General features: G+C 34.3%; 1 protein-coding gene across 1 annotated transcript in view; it reads right to left on the minus strand.

The window, feature by feature from the left end:
• The window catches only part of GRID2 (glutamate ionotropic receptor delta type subunit 2), a 1,419,162-nt gene that overhangs the window by 864,386 nt on the left and 536,370 nt on the right, over positions 1 to 18,406 (minus strand). The gene's annotated exons all lie outside the window — the stretch shown is intronic.

An 18,406-nucleotide genomic window follows, 5' to 3' on the forward strand; every position in this document is an offset into this window, starting at 1 on the left:
GAAAAATTGCTGATAGTTCATAGCTGATCTCCCAGATTTTGCCCACTCTCACTGTCTTTATAGGCAACATTTACTTTGAAATGCCATCAAATCTATCATTGCAACAGTAAAACTGCTTTATTTCTGGCTTCTAAGTACTTTCACAAATCATAATCTAAAACTTTAATCCAAGCTCTAAGTACAAAATAGGAAATAAAATTAAACCACATTTAAAATTCTATACATGGACCAATATCTTGGTAAAGCACTGTATTGTGGAAAATAAATTGATATTAACAAGGAGAAAATGGCCCTTAGCAAAATTGTTAGGTAGGCACAATGTCTATTTATTGTCTTTTTTCCTTCCATCCAACTCTACATCAGCTTTGAATGTAAATTTTAAGGTTGACTTCTGAGTTCTGCTACTTGTTAACTCTCTACCCAGCCTGAAAATCAGGTCCAGTCTGTCCAAGTATATGGTCTCTGCTCTGGGGAGAGGCCACTGTCCCTCTCCCACATGTCTGGGCACCTGCCCTGGGCTGAGAACAGGCTGCTCCTGGGCCTCAGGAACCCTCACCTGATCAAGAGTCAGAGGCTTAATAACTGAACCAACCAGATGCCCCCAGATTGGAACTTTGGATTAATTCTTTAAAATAAGAGAATACAGGGATGTCTGGCTTACTCATTCAGTTGAGCTTCTGACCTTCGGTTTCATCTCAGGTCATGATCTCATGGCTCCTGGGGTTGAGCCCCACGTCTGGCTCCACACTGACAGTGCGTGGCCTGCTCGGAATTCTATCTCTTGCTCTCTCTCTGACCCTCCCCAACTTGTGTGTATGCCCCTCCACCCCGCCGCCAACTCTCTCTCTCTCAAAATCACTAAACTTAAAAAAAACAAAACAATAACAGAATACATATGAGAAGTTAATCATCTCTACACATAAACCTAACTCTGCACTCTACAAACTGTTGAAGAGAGCTTATCTTTTTAGATGACTTCTCCAATTTATCTGGTAAGATGTTCATGAGATGAAAAATTTTGTTTCTTAATAATGATGTCCTTTAATTTAAAATTTAGTAGAAAAACCTGCAGTCCAATGGTATAACATTATTTAAGTACATTAGCAATATGATTGTTACTGAGACTCTTTATAACTATTATTTTTGAACTGATTCTTCCAGTAAAAAAAAAAAAAAAGAGTATTCAGAAATGCAAGAGTAACACAGCTTTATTCATGTTTTTGTTCCTTTAATTCTTCCATAAGGTGCATTTATTATTAGTATGTATTGCTTCAAGCAAATAGATATTTACACTTCATGCTCTGAGCAAAGAATTTAACTTTGGACATATTACTTATTAAAAATTGCAAGATCAAACCTAATGGTGAGAAGGGGGTCTGGGAAGGAAGGTAGGGAGCTGTGGAAAACAGTGGCCTTACATAAAACTGAAGATATAAGAACTCAGAAGTCAACAAGATGACAAGGATAGGAATGAAAATAGGATCCCAGAAAATACTGCATGTTAATATGTGATGAAAAAAGCAAGGAAGAAGGAAGAATCAAATATGTTGCTTAGTTCTGAGCCTGGATCTCTTTGAGGATCTAACTGCCATCAGAAGAAATCAGCAACATGGAATGGAGGTGGAGATTACCAAGGAAGGATCTGTGGAGGAAAATGTAACTTGGGGAAAGACTTCTACATCTTTCCAGTAATAGTTTTAAAGTATAATTTTTAGTTGAGGTTTTCCCTAGTGATATTTAAAGCTATGTGTTTTTTTTTTTGAGTAAATGAGAAACAATGTGAGACAAGATTTGACCTTACAAAATGTATACTATCAGTATATAATGAGTAAAAATAATCATTTTACCTTTTCTGCATTTAAAGCAAAAAAAGCAATTAACTTTATGTAATTTCTTGCACTATATTCATCTCTAGGATTATAAAAATTTCCAATAAAAATTCCTTCCAGTATAAAAAAAGGTGTCTTCTGCTTGTGAAGATATCAATTTTAAGCAAAAAAAAAAAAAAAAAAAAAAAAAAAAAAAAAGTCTTAAACTCTATAATAAAATCGTAACAATAAGAACAGTTATTTCTCAACTTCCATTAACTGACCACTTTTCTTTGGTTTATATTCCCAAGGCCATTATGTTAATCTAAAGTTTAGATATTTGTAACATGGGTTTTGTTTTATTGTAGAAAAGAGAAGTACAATATTAATAATAGATTTTTGAACAGCTGGAATTAGTAAAACATGTCACATGCTGATTCATAAAACAACAAAGGGAACAAAAGAAAACAATGAGAAGTTACTGAACCTATTAGTATAATGTATATACTCTAACAGGGCATATAAATACTTATAACTTTAGCAATAAAAATAATAAATTGGATAATCAATATTTTTATCTGATGTAGATAGCTATCCTAGAAGGCAAAGATAGGAGTCACATACTTCTTTCTCTCTCCTATACTGTGCTTTTAAAGAATAGTTTTATATGTAAAGAGACATACAGAGGAAGAAACTTATTTGACAAGTGGAACATGGTTCATTAAGTCAGTCATCTTTCACTACAATGAATAGGACATTCATTTGTCATTCTGTCACTAAGTAGCTATAAGACGTAGTTTCACAATGTTGGATTTGGGACATAAAAAAAAATCTTAGAGTTAATTCTGTATGGCTAGAGTTTCAAAATGGCTACTTACAAAGAATAGCTTAAAAGTGGAAATAATGGACATGCCAAAACTTTTATTGAATGAACCTAGCTTGATGAGTATAATTCATGTTTGAAATTGTTATGTTTTAAGCCAGATGTAGCATACACCAAAAATTTTTTTTTTTGTTTTTTGTCAAAATGGGCAGTCCAAGCAAGTGCTAATCTGAAAACACAGTTTCTCCGGGTGCCTGGGTAGCTCAGTCGGTTAAGATCTCGCCATTCTCGAGTTCCAGTCCTGCGTTCAGCTCTGTGCTGACAGCTCGGAGCCTGGAGCCTGCTTCAGATTCTGTGCCTCCCTTTCTCTCTGCCCATCCCCTGCTCATGCTCTGTCTCTCTCTCTCTCTCAAAAATAAATGAACATTAAAAAAACTGAGAAAACTGAGTTTTTCTTAATGCAAAAGAGTTGGGGCAAAAAAAGACATTATTCCATAAACTTTCAATCCTTGGTCTTATTTTTTTTTATTTACATAATTATTGATATTAATTTTGAAAATATACTTTATTTAGGAAATACATTAAAGCCTATTTTCCTCCCATGTTCTTATTTGTAAATATGTGCTATTGTGTGATCAGTTTTACTTACTTGATAAAAAGGAATTTAATCTTAAAATACACACACACGCACACACACACACACACACTTATGTCCAGAAACTGACATGCTCTCAACATGCATCATTACATTAGCTGTTTTCACTAGGGTATGAGAATATCACTCCATGTTTCTCAGGTATAGGTAAACAAAATTTTTAATGGTTCTCTCAACAGGTATCTCTGCTTTTGCTCTAACAAGTCTTCCATTGGGCTAAATGCCCTGTGGGTAATGAGGAAATGCAGCATATTAATATAATTATTTTGTTGTTATTTAAATGGTGTCAATTACTACCAGTTTTCTACCCTTAAATCTATTTTCTTGCATGTTTTGGTGTATGGCCACTCAAAGTCTACATCCTTGACATTCTGTTGACCTAGGTTTAACCATATAAATAATTTTCATGCCATATTATTTATTTCATGGCATTAGAATTTGGTGAGAAAAAAATGCAAATAGACATGTTAGAAAGTAATAATATAAAAAAAATAAATGAAAACTATTGTTTTAACAGAGTGGAAAGAGGGATTTAAACTTCTTATGGATTGGGAAAGGTATATGTAGAAGACAGAGGTAAATAATTTTCAAGAAAGGAAATAGCTCTTATTCATTTATCTACTTATTCAACAGGAATTTATCAAGCATTTACTGTTGTTAGAGTTTCTTGAAACTTGAGAAATAATAAAAGTTATGCTGCAATTGCTGACAGAAATGCAAGGTTTTGAAAAATATGAAAAAAAAATCTCACAGTATTGACGGTTCAGCTAAGACTATAAAAAACATATATTGTACAAAACTCTGTTGTGCAAATATTGCTAATATAGAATGTTAAATGATTGGAACAAAAATCATTGGAATGTGGAGTTCATTTTCAATGTTGACATAATGAGTTAAATGATTTTCTTTTCTTCTGACATTAATCCAGGAAAGTTTTGTATCAAGTCTAGACTTCTTCATTTACAGCTCCAGTGTTGTTGTGCCACAGACAGCAGCTGGAATCTGAGAGAAACATGATAAATGTATGTTCTGAATGGTGTATAGGAGTATAATAATGTGGACCCTTTCAGCCTTGGGATGGGCAGACAGAGAGAAAGTTTGTTTCCTCTTCATGGCAAAGATAATCATATTCTATGTGATCTATGGTATAGAAAAGTACTACAAAGTACCATAGGGTTTTTGAGGGTAGTATACGGTGATTATGGGAGCCTGTTGCTATAAGTAGACTAGGCAGAACTGAACCCACCCAAGAACAGAAAGATGCTTTTCCAATACTGAGGAGAGCTGCATGGAGATGAACAGTAGTGGGCACTTTGGCTGGAGACTAGAACTTGCACCAGTGGAAGCAGAAAGTAGTGGAGGAAAAGGACCTCTTGGTTTATGGGTAACAGGAGTGTGTGTGTGTGTGTGTGTGTGTGTGTGTGTGCGCGCGCAAAAAAAGTGGTAGGAAAACACTAATGGTGTGACTTCGGGAAAAATCCCTAAGACCATATTTAGCACAATGAAAGAAGTTTAACACCCCAGAAAGGCCAACAGAGTTTGAACAAGACATATCTCAGCAACAGTCATGGTGAATTAAAAACTCCTCCATTCTCCAGGTACCATATAAAGCCCCACTGAGAATCTTACATACCTAGACAGAGGGAAAGAACCCATAAAGTATTTATGAGATGGAATTTCCAACAACCTGTGGCCAGAAGTAAAGCTAGATTTATCTTTATTTAATGAAAAATAAAATAGAATATTTCTTGTTCCCAAATGGTGTTATAAACCAAATTCATACTCTTGTTGATACAGACAAGTAATTTTGTTCAATTGGATATTTTTTGTAGATAAATCTTTCTTATACTTTTCTATACTGTCTTAAGCACCATAAATACACACACACAACACAAATTCCCTTTTACATAAGATTCATTCATTATGAAATCAATGAATGAAATTTGCCTATTATTGTACCTGCACTAAATATTTTAATAGTATTTTTCAGGCAACTTAAACATGTGAACAAATGCCTGGTTCTGGGGCGCCTGGGTGGCGCAGTCGGTTAAGCGTCCGACTTCAGCCAGGTCACCATCTCGCGGTCTGTGAGTTCGAGCCCCGTGTCAGGCTCTGGGCTGATGGCTCAGAGCCTGGAGCCTGTTTCCCATTCTGTGTCTCCCTCTCTCTCTGCCCCTCCCCCGTTCATGCTCTGTCTCTGTCCCAAAAATAAATAAACGTTGAAAAAAAAAATTTCAAATGCCTCGTTCTTCCCCAACTACACAGATCTCATTGATCTAAATAATTATCACTCTTTATAAATCCTTACACAAAAGGACTCCATATCTTCAGGAATCGATTCCTTGCAAAAAATTTTAGGTGACCCCAGGAGCCTTTCTGAATTATTTTCCAAAGACAGTACTCATTTTGTCATCCATTCTTCTTTTGTAAATGACCATTACAAAGTCTGTGCATTTTTGCACACACTTTTCTCTGTAGGTGGGAACTTCAGGTCTCACCTTAATAGCTATTTATCTGGCAATTTTATGTGCTCCTGTGACCTATGAGAGAAAGCTTAAATTACGAACTTGGCCCTACTTCTAGTTATTCTACTGATTCACTAGAAAGTTTGGACAAATGTTGTAAGTGCTATTCAACAAAACTTTTCTGTCATTGACTGAAATACAGATATATTAATGTTTGATGTGCACCTATTGCATATTAAATAATACCTAAAGAATTATCGCTGATTCATATTTTTAGATACTTAAATAATACCTGATTATATAGAAGGAAAAGCTAATTAAACTGCAGACTATACATATAATTGTAAATAATTTTCTAACACTAAATAAGAAATATATAACTATGATGAAATATAAACTGAACCCTCTCACCAGTTTACTATGTATTTTTGGATGAATTGCATTTATCTTTATCTTGTTCCTTCGATTTGTTTAATGGAAACATTTTCTTGGTGAAATAGTAGTGGATAGATTACTAGGTTATCTTTATTCCTGCAACCATCGAGAGACAAAACATCATACATTCTCAAAAGCAAGTGTTTTGAACTGCTGATTTTTCATGTAAACTATTCTAGCTGGTTTACTATATTTTAGGTCTTCCAGTAATCCACAAATATACCCTGCGTTTAACTATGGCATCACATAAAAAGATCACGAAATGTGATCTGATATCATGAAAGATATCTATTACTTCAGCAACAGAATTTTCTGCAAATTTAAAATATGTCAACAGAAATTAAAAACTAACTTGACTATTAAATTATCCAGTCATCTGCCTCTCCTCTCCCACCTTTTGACTTTCCTGTGCATAAGTGCACACATCAGTAGCGAATAAATATTTGCTACAGATATTCATCTGTAGATGAAATATTTGTAATGCCTTTGACAAAGCCACTGCATGAATTTTCAAAAGAAAACTTAGTCCCGCAAGTCTCTGGAGCTCCAGAAATTAAAAGCTCAAGGGGTATTTTGAACAAATCCCATCAGTTGAAGGAAGTAATCTGCTCTTCAGTTATTTTGGGTCTCAATTCAACAGCTCCACATTTCAACCTTTTCAACTGGTCACTGTCACCTACCAGTGGTTTGCTATATTGTAATAAAATAACTGACCTGTTTGGATCACTTGAGAATTCAGATTTACTTTTTAAAAAATTTCCCAAAAGTGGCTAGTTCACTCAGAGGAACATACTGAAATACGTGGGTAGGAGATGAACAAGATATTGTAAGATACAATCTGCGTTTTAAAATACTGATAATTAATGTCTAGAAGCTTGGAAGTTTATGTACAAACATTGCAAATAAAACCATATTTATATCACTGAATCTTGTCTGTGTTTACTACCAAAATTAGCTGTTAGTATTTATGAAAAATGTGCAACTATCACCAAAATGTAAATGTTACAAATATGAAGTTTTATAAGTAACAAAGTATCTGAAATAAAACATATTACTATATGAATATTATACAGATGTATAATCATTTTGGAATACAACATAGGTTAGTAAAATTTTTCTCAATATATATATAAATAGCACCAATGTATATTATATAGATTTACTCAAGTAATTTTGTAATGGGTCTATCTAAGAAAACATGTCAAATATATACAGATCACTAGAAAAATAAATGATCTCTTAATACTCATAATAAAAAAATAACCATGAATCAAGAAGAAAAGTATAAATTACTGTAAAATGTAAATACTGAATTGTATACCTGTCTCAAAGTCTTGGATTTTTGGTACATAGAAAAGATCATCTTGCTTCTTTTTAGATGCCAATCATATACAGTATAATAGTGTTAAGTAGGGTGGAGACTATAATGGCTTGGTAATATCAAAGACAACAGAAGTCCTTCTTAGACTGAAATAAAAGTTGCTTATTAAACCATGGGAAAAGGTGGAGAATGGAGAATGGAGTTGAGGAGAAAGGCAAATGAGAATGATGTAAGTAGCTAGAAGCTGGAAATGTGGAGTACACAGGAGGACATCAGAAACAAGAAAAGACAAAAAAAAATTAAATAATTGAAAGTACTTTTTTTTTAACAGGAACTGTTTTTGCTATATTTTAGCCAAGCCAACCCTTTACTTGCTCGACAATTGCTTCCCCCCAACTCCCTCACCACATGGTCTCAAACTTCCTTTTTTTGAAATACTGTGGTCCAGAAAGAATGCTGTTCCAACTGTTCTAACCTCCCAAGTCAGAGTGGACTCCACACCTGCCAGAAGAGGAACTAGTCTATGAAAATGTAAATGTTAAGGAAAGATGTATCTGCCGATGTCTCCCATTTGACAGGTAGACTACAGTACTTAAGATACTGTCTAACTTGTCATCCCATCCTTGTGTCATCCCAACACAAAGTCAGAAACACTTGTTTTCCCCCTTCCTTGATTTCTATCAACCATTTTCAACTCAACGTTTGGCACAGGTGGCATGGAGGTGATAGAGGAGGTTATTATAACTCTCTCTACCTTGAGAAGTAAAATCTAGCGCATTAGTTTTTTGGGGCTGCCATACCACACTGGGTGGCTTAACCAACAAAAATATATTGTCTCACAGTTCTGATGGGCAGAAAACCAAGATCAAAATGTCAATGTGTTTGGGTGTCTTCCAAAGCCACCTTCTAAATGCTTCCTCACATGGTCTTTATTCTGAGTTGGCACATTCTTTTTTTTTTTTTTTAATTTTTTTTTTAACATTTATTTATTTTTGAGACAGAGAGAGAGAGCATGAACAGGGGAGGGTCAGAGGAAGAGGGAGACATAGAATCTGAAACAGGCTCCAGGCGCTGAGCTGTCAGCACAGAGCCTGACACGGGGCTCGAACCCACAGACCGCGAGATCATGACCTGAGCTGAAGTCGGAAGCTTAACCAACTGAGCCACCCAGGCGCCCCCTGAGTTGGCACATTCTTGATGTTTTTCTAGGTGTCCAAATTTTCTTATAAGGACCACTAGTCAGATTCCATTAAGGGCCTACCCTAACAGCATCATTTAAACTTAATTACCTCTTTAAAGTCTCTATTTATAAAGACAGTCACAGTCTGAGATACTGGGAGTTAAGACTTCAACATATAAATGAGGGGAGGCACAATTTAACTCAATACCTAGACGCCCTGATACCAGATGGTGTTAGGATGACTTTTTCCCCCCTTTCCCTGGTGCTTTTGGTTCTATTCTTGGTAGAACCTAACTTCTACTCTATGTTTATATTTTATAGTAGTCCTTTCACCTGCTGTGCTTATCCTCACTTTTTAAGGTATATATTAGTAGTTACTGTTATAAACACATACCTTGACCTAAATCTAAACATGTCAATCCATTTGCTGATCAGAGACATGGTATGGTTAAATGGTGGCAGCCATTTTAACTGTAATCTAATATTACTTTATCATCATGAAAAACTGGTAGAAGTGGAAGCTACAGGAGACAACTGTTTAGTCAAATCTCAGTGAAGAGATTACATCGCCTCATAGAACAATAGAGAAAATACCTGCCTACTGGTTCCTCAGTTGCCTGTATACTATTCCTGTGACTCTGTTCTTTCCCTAAAGTAAAGCATTGGGGATTCTCTAGTAAATAACAACTAATTTCCTACAAGAGTATAAGTGTGTGTACAATTAGTATTTTTATGATATAACTAATTAATGTTTTTATATATCTTAAATATATTAAAAGAAGCATTATAAATTGAAGGTATTTTTAAACAAATTAATTTAAGTGTATGAAACAATATTATCTTTAAAAAGCATACATATTTCTGACACTAAATAAAAGTAAACTCATTATAATACTTAAACAATATTGAAAACATTGCAATGCAAAAACTAAAAGTTTGGCAAAATCTAAAATTCCTAAAGATAATGATGGTTAAGTTTATAGTAAAGCCATTCAGATTTCTTCAATGATTATAAAAACATATGTATGCAGAAATGAATAGCTACACATGTATACATGTATATATGTATATATAAATAGGCACAAATCTATATTTGTGCATATTTATATAAAATATATACAATGTGCACATAAATATAACAACATATTCATGCAGAAATATATATTTACACATGTATACATGAATGTATGCATATTATATATGCATATGTGTATGTGCGTGTGAGTATGCCTTTCACAACTGTGAAAATAATGGCAGTGGCCAACAATTATTAACAATTATCACCAGGTACTGAACTATATTATTTATATACATTAAATCTTTTAATATTTAAAACACTATTATAAATTAAATCCCATTTGTCTTCCTATATCCATTTTGGGTTACTCATGAATAAAACAAATTAAATGATAATAATAATGGCTAATTTGATTTATCTGTTTATTATTTTAATAAGAAAGTATATCAAAAAGATAAACATTATGAGAACTCCTAATCAAGAATCCATAATTACTAATTTCAAGCAATATTATTCTATTTCTAACATATTGGGAATCTATAAAAATCAAACCTTTTTCTTCTATTCTTTTGTGGAACTCTACTACAAACTCAAATCAAATGATTCTGGTGTAATTCCAAATCCCAGTAGCACTCTTCATTAAATTAAATTCTTAAGTGGTAATGACACAGACTCACCACCCTGGTTACCCATTAATTACACCCCAGGAGTTTTTCCAGATGTGGACATATGACTCAACCCAAGTCATTCCAAGTCCTCTGATATGTATTTTCAAAAATGGCATTGAAGAAGTAGTTGGACTTTACATAGTTTTACTATGCAATTCTAAATATGCTCATCCACTGTTTCCATTTCTCATGTCACACGGAGAAAGCCTGTCTCCAGCAGGAGCAAATAAGGTCCATACACATGTGGCATAGAAGCAATAAATGAGGTAAGACAGAGAAGAAGGGATGGAGAGAGAGCTATATAGAGGAAGCAAAGAAGGAAAGAGTAGCAGGACAATGAAAGAGTAAGGGAAAGAAAAGGAGAGAACTGAAGGCCTGATTTGTATCTCTAGATTAAGTCAGGCCTAAAACCAGTTGCATGATGAAAAGTATTTAACAATAAGCTGACCTTAAAGAAAACAAAACAAAGTCTGATGTGAAGACTTGTTTATTTCTGTAGTGTTAATACTTCCACCAAGTTTTATTTCAAGCTGTTTATATTACATCAAGGAATGCACAATTGAGAGGAAATGAAGATTAGTATATCACCATTTCCACCATTCACAAACAACACCAGGTGTACATTACCAAAAGAGGATAGATAATAGTAAAATCTAGTACAATAAGCAGAAAGCGATGAGATTTGGTTTATCAACTTGTCCTTTGACAACAGATATGAAGATAATAAAATCCTCCCTAAAAACATTTATTTGCCTTACATATACTTGAATGTACCAACACACATGAAACTAACAATGTCCAATAGGTAGAAATTACTAGATTGTTTTTTTATAAATGAATGTGACATACCTTGGAGATACTGTGGGTTTAGTTCTACAACAAGAATAAAAGAAATATCAAAATGAAGCAAATCATAAAATTTTTTGGCTTCCTAGTACATGTAAAAGTTATCTTTACACCATACTATGGTCTGTTTAAGTGTAGTCATAACATAATCTTTAAAATTTTACATACCTTAATTAAAAAATATTTTTTACTGTCACTCACTTGGTTGAGTGTCTGGCTCTTCATCTTGGCTCAAGTCATGATCTCACAGTTCATGGACTGAGCCCTGCTTCGGCCTTTGTGCTGACAGCATGCGGCCTGCTTGTTTTCTCTCTCTCTGCCCCTCTCCCACTCGTGTCCTCTCTCAGAATAAGTAAACTTAAAAAAATAATACTTTATTATAAAAATCGCTAACCATCATTTGAGCTATCAGTGAGTTGTAAGCTTTTTACTGGTAGAGGTCTTTCCTTGATGTTGATGGCTTATGTCTGATCATGGTGGCAGCTGCTGTAGGTTGAGGTCGTGGCGGTAACTTCTTAAAATAAGACAATAATGAAGTTGGTCACATTGATTGACTCGTCCTAACACAAATGATTTCTCTATACAATGTAATACTGTTTGAAAGCATTTCACCCACTGTAGAACTTCTTTCAAAATTGGAGTAAATCCTCTCAAACCCTGACACTACTTTATCAACTCAGTTTATTAATCTTCTAAATTCTTTGTTGTCATTTCAACAATCTTCACAGTATCTTCACCAGGAATGGATTCCATCTTAAGAGACCACTTTTTTTCTTTTTTTGCTCATCCATAAGAAGTAAATCTTCATCTGTTGAAGTTGTATCATGAGATTACAGCAGTTCAGTCACCTCTTCAGGCTCTAATTCTGACTCGAGTTCTCTTGCTATTTCTACCACACCTGTGGTTACTTCCCCCCTTCAGGTACTGAACTCCTCATGGATGCATGAGGGTTTGAATCACCTTCTCCCAAATTTCTGTTTATGTTGATATTTTGACCTCTTTCCATAAATCATGAATGTTCTTAATGGCATCTAGAATGTTGAATCCTTTCCAGAATGTTTTCAATGTATTTTGCCCAGACCATCAGAAGAATCATTACCTATGGCAGCTATAGCCTTATGAAGTACATTTCTTAAACAATAAGACTTGATAGTCAAATTAGTCCTCAATCCACTGGCTACAGAATGTATGTTATGTTAGTAGTCAATAACAATTACATTCATCTCACTGTACCTCTCCATCAGAGCTCTTGAGTGACCAGATGCATCGTCAATGATCAGGCATATTTTGAAAGAAATCTTTTTTTTTTTTTTTCCTGAATAGTAGGTCTCAATAGTGGACTTAAAACTTTTATTATACCATGCTGTAAAGAGATGTGCTGTCATCCATCCAGACCTTGCCATTTCATATATACAGTACAGGCAAAGTAGGCTTAGCATAATTCCTAAGGGTCCTAGGATTTTCTGAATGGTAAATGAGCACTGGCTTCAACTTAAAGTCAATAGCTACATTAGCCCCTAACAAGAGAGTCAGTCTGTCTTTTGAAGCTTTAAAGCAAAGCACTGACTTCTCTCTAGTTATTAAAGTTTTAGATGGCATCTTCTCCCAATAAAAGGCTTTTTCCTCCTCCCTGAAAATGTGTTGCCACCTTCATTAATGACCTTAGTTAGATCTTCTGGATAACTTGCTGCAGCTTCTACATCATCACTTCTGATTCACCTTGCACTTTCATGTTATGGAGACAGCTTCTTTTTTTAAACCTCGTGAACCAAATTCTGCTAGCGTAAAACTTTTCTTCCGCAGCTTCCTCACTTCTTTTCTCCTTCACAGAATCAAAAAGACTTAGGGTCTTGCACTGGATTAGACTTTGCCTTAAGAGAATGTTGTGGCTGGTTTGATCTAAAACTTGTCCATATCACAATTAAGGCTGTTTCACTTGCTTATCATTCATGTGCTTACTGGAATAGTGCTTTTAATTTCCTTTCAGATCTTTTCCTCTGCATTTACAACTTGGCTAACTGGGAAAAGCCAGTGATATCTTGCCTATCTCACTTTCAACATTTCTTCCTCACTAACATTAATAATTTCTAGCTTTTGATATAAAATGAAGAGACATGTGACTCTTCCTTTCCCTTGAACACTTAGAGGCCAGTGTAGGGTTATGAACTGGCCTAATTTGAATATTGTTGTGTCTTAGCCAATAGGGAGGCCCAAGGAGAGGGAGAGAGATGGGGGAAGAGCCAATTGGTAGAGCAGCCAATGGTACACACAACATGTACCATTAAGTTCACCATCTTAAATGGGTGTGGTTCATGGTGCTGCAAAACAATTACAATAGTAAATCAAAGATCCCTGATCATAACAAATATAATTATAATAAAAAAATTTTTGAAATATTGGGAGAATTACCAAAATGTGACACAGAGACACAAAGTGAGCACATGCTGTTGGGAAAATGGCACTGACAGACTCGATGCAGGGTTGCCACAAACTTTCAATTTATGAAAAATGCAATATCCACTAAGTGCAATAAAATTAAGTTCAGTAAAATGAGGTATACCTGTACTAGTACATTTTAATTTAGAAAAAAAGATATTTGAAACGCAATTCTTTCATTTACCATTTGACTGCCCTTTTTCGTAAGATACAGAGAATTTTATTCTATCCCAACCATAAAATAAACATTCCTTGGGTAATCACACTTCATGACAATGGGCTAAATATGGGATAGAACACATCCTACTATAAATTTCATATGAATAAACTTATCAGTATAGCCATGTTTAGAATAATATAGTTATATTAAAAACACAGAGATCTTAAGTAAAAGACATATCTTTATGTTATTGAAAACAAGCCATTTAATATTTTAAAGTAATGTGGTTTTATTTTTCAAAGGATTAGAAAGGAAAACAAAAACAAAAGGACAATATTAGAGAGATAGGAAGATGTGACCCAACTCATGTAGAAGTTGTTGAAGTGTGGCATGGAGGTCTGACCAAGGACAAAACCATGGCAGATATTTGCCATTCTATGAGCATGAGTGAATGAAGGAGCCATGGAGAAATGCCAGGAGCAGAAGAGCTAGAGGCTGAAATTTTGCACTTTGACCTGGTTGTGTCTACCTCATGCTAAGCAAAAAATTAGGCAAAGTACCAAGGGAAGAGACAGCAACAGCATCATTAGAAAGGGAAAAGGTTATCTATTCAAGACCCTAACAAAACTAAAGTCTCAGCTATGAGCCAAGTAGTAGGAGCATAATACATATATTTAGCAAAATATTTCATTCTTTAAACTGGTCATGGATTGACAGATGACAAAAAAAAAGATAGGGTAACAAAGAGAACAATTTAAAGGTGTTTTAATATTTTAAATAGTGAAAAAGAGATCATGGAGAGTCTTTAGGATGGTTTCTGGGAAGTGGCATTGTGTACTAAAGAGGGCTATCACTGAGGACAAATTATCTGCTTGGGATTCAGGACTTATCACTGAGGACATAAGAAACTTTATATGACTCAGTTTCCTCATCTGTTAATAGGACTGGTAATAGTGCCTATATCTTGGGTTATTGTGATGATCGAATACATGTAAGACACGCAATAAACGTAGTTATCTTTATTTCAAGGAGATGCTGCAAGTGATATAACACAAATACAGAAGATCGTACAGACTACTCTAAATCATTATATGCAAACAATTTGGAAAACCTAGAAGAAATGGATAAATTTCCAAAAACATATATCCTACCTGGACTGAATCATGATGAGATAGAAAATCTGAACAGACTGTTACTAGTAATAAGATGGAATCAGTAACCAAAACCTCCTAACGGGCAAAGGTGAAGGATCAAACAACATTACTGATAAATTCTACCATACAATCAAATAATACCAATCAATCTCAAACTCTTCCAAAAAATAGAAGGAAATTCATCCAAACTCATTTTATAAAGTCAGCAATACTCTGAAAACAACCATGGACAAGGATGCCATAAGAAAAGAAAAATTATAGGCCAATATCCCTGATTAACACAGATGCAAAAGTCTTCAACAGAATGTTAGCAAACCAAATTCAATACGTTAAAAGGATCATATACCATGATCAAGTAGGATTTATTCCAAGCATGCAAATCAGTCAACATGATATAACACATTAACAAAATGAAGGATAAAAATCATATAATAATCTCCAAAGATGCAGAAAAAGAATTTGGCATAATTCAAAATCTATTTATGGTAAAAACTATCAACAGAGTGGATATAGAGGAAATGTGCCTCAACAAAATAAAGGCCATATATGACAAGCCCACTGCTAACATTATACTCAATGGTGAAAAGCTGAAAGCTTTTCCTCTAGGATCAGGAACAAGACAGGGATACCCCTCTTGCCACTTTAATTCAGCATAGTATTGGAATTCCTAGCCAGAGAAAGTAGGCAGAAAAAAATAAAGGCATCCAAATTAGAAAGGAACATTTAAATTGTCACTTTTTACAGATGACATGATTCTATACAGAGAAAACCCTAAAGACTAAATCAATAAACTGTTAGAACTAATAAACAAATTCAATAAAGTTGCAAGATATAAAATCAATATGCAAAAAATTATTGTTTCTAATAAACTCTTAGGAAGGGAATTTAAGAAAACAATTGCGCTCATAATTATATTAAAAAGAATAAAATATCTAGGAATGAATCTAATCAAGGAAATGAAAGACCTGTATATTGAAAACCATAAGATATTAATGATAAAAATTAAAGAAGACAGAAACAAATGGAAAGACAGTCCATGCTTATGGATTAGAATATTTAATATTATGTCTATATGACCCTGGGGCACCAGGGAGGCTCAGTCAGTTAAGTGTTTGACTTTGGCTCAGGTCACGATCTCACGGTCTGTGAGTCTGAGCCCTGCTTTGGGCTCTGTGCTGACAGCTCAGAGCCTGGAGCCTGCTTCAGATTCTGTGTCTCCCTCTCTCTCTCTCTGGTCCTCCCCCACTCATGCTCTGTCTCTCCCTCTCTCTCTAAGATAAATAAACACTAAATTTTTTAAATGTCTATACTACCCAAAGCAATATACAGAATCAATGCAATCCCTATCAAAATTTCAATGTTGTTTTTCACAGAAATAGAACAAAGATTTATATGGAACCATAAAAGACCCCAAATAGCCAAAAGAATTTTGAGAAAGAAGAACAAAGTTGGAGACATAATAGTCTCTGATTCCAAACTATATTACAAAGTTATCATAATTAAAACAGCCTTAAGGCTGTGGTATGAGGTATGAGGTTATCATACCTCAAAACAGATATTGAGGTAAAGGCAGACACCCAGATGAGTGGAATAGAATGGAGACCTCAGAAATAAACCCACACATATATGCAGGATTAATTTAGGACTACAGAGCCAAGAATATATAATGGAGAGAGGACAGTCTCTTCAATAAATGGTGCTGGGAAAATTAGTCACATGCAAAAGAATGAAACTAGACCACTAGCATATACCATTCACAAAATTAACTAAAAATGGATTAAAACTTGAATGTAAAACCTGAAATAATAAAAGTCCTTAAAGAAAACAGAGGTAGACATAGATCTTAGCAATGCTATTTTTGACTCTGATACCAAAAGGAAAAGCAACAAAAGCAAAAATAAACAAGTGGGACTATATATCAAAGAAGCTACTGCACAGCAAAGGAAACCATCAACAAAATTTTATAGTATATAGTAATATCCATGGCTTAATATATATTAAGCCCTAAAAAAGCGAAATCTTGCCATTTGCAAAACACAGATGAACCTCAAGGGCATTGTGCTAAGTAAAATAGGTCAGGTAGAGAACTACAGTACACTTGATCTCACTAGTATCTGGGACTGGGAAAAATGGGTGAACACTTTTAGTTTATATAAATTCTATGATTTAATTAAGAAATTAAATTAAAAATAAAATTAAAAAATTAAAGAAAAATAAGACATTCCTTAAATTCCTATGCACTGGAGCAAGGGAATGTAATCCATATGTATATTGGAAGCCAAAAGATAAAGTAAGCTTCTTGAAAAAATACCAAGAGACCTAGCATAATTGTCAAAGGTATCAGCTTTAAACAAACAAACAAACAAACAAACACCTGTAATAACACAACTCCATTTCATTTGGATAGTTATTGCCATGTATGGACCTGTTACTCAAGGCATGGATAAGAATTATAAAAATGAGGTAACGGGAAGAGGCAGGGAGGGGAGATGAGACAGGAAAGGGAGGTGGTGGGCAGAGAGCAGGGTAATATTTTACCCATTTTTGGTAGGTACTCTGTCTATATGTTCAAAAGTGGCAGAAAGAAAAAATAATAATTTCTGCCCTCATGTCACGTTTACAAAGAGAGTTTGTCTAGTTTCTAAAACAATGCCCCAAAATAATAAACCTTTAATGAGTATTTGAACGACTGACCAACTTAAAACTTGATTTATGCTATATAAGAAAAATATTGCAAGGCTACTTCTTTTTCTCTGCATGACATGAGCAAAAAAAAAAATCAAAAGAATATTTTAAAAATTCAATGCATGACATTTTTATAAAACCAATTAAAGTACTCTAACTAAAATAGTGGTTTTTAAAGTATGATGTGAGGTCCCTGGCAGTCCTTAGGACCTTTTCAGGGAATCCCTGAGGTCAAAGTATTTTTATAATGTTTTTAGAGATATTATTTTCCTTTTTCTTTGCACTGACACATGCACTGATGTTGCTAAAGCAAAGATGGGTAAAACTGTTCGTACTTAGTCCTAATTAAGGCAGTGTCACTGGAATGTACTAGTGGTCAATAGCCACATACTCACTTCTAATCAGTAAGTAGATAGACACAGACAGACAGACAAATATATAAAATCAGTTTGCTTAATAATCTCCTTGATAAAACAGTAAAAAGTTAAAATTTTACTGAATCTTAACTCTCTTTTTAATAGTCTATCTGATAAAATGAGAAGTACTTATAAAGTAGTTGTGTTATGTTTACGATACAAGCTGAATTAGCCATGTGTTTTCATAAAATATCATTTTCATATAAAATAAATATGAAATATTTGTTTCATAAAATATCAATCCCACCAACCATTAGGATCAGGAACTGAACCAAAATCAAGTCAGATGCTTAATTGACTGAGCCACCCAGGAACCCCAAACATCATCATTACTCA

Source organism: Acinonyx jubatus, chromosome B1 (assembly GCF_027475565.1).
Source record: "Acinonyx jubatus isolate Ajub_Pintada_27869175 chromosome B1, VMU_Ajub_asm_v1.0, whole genome shotgun sequence".
Classification (NCBI taxonomy): Eukaryota; Metazoa; Chordata; class Mammalia; order Carnivora; family Felidae; genus Acinonyx; species Acinonyx jubatus.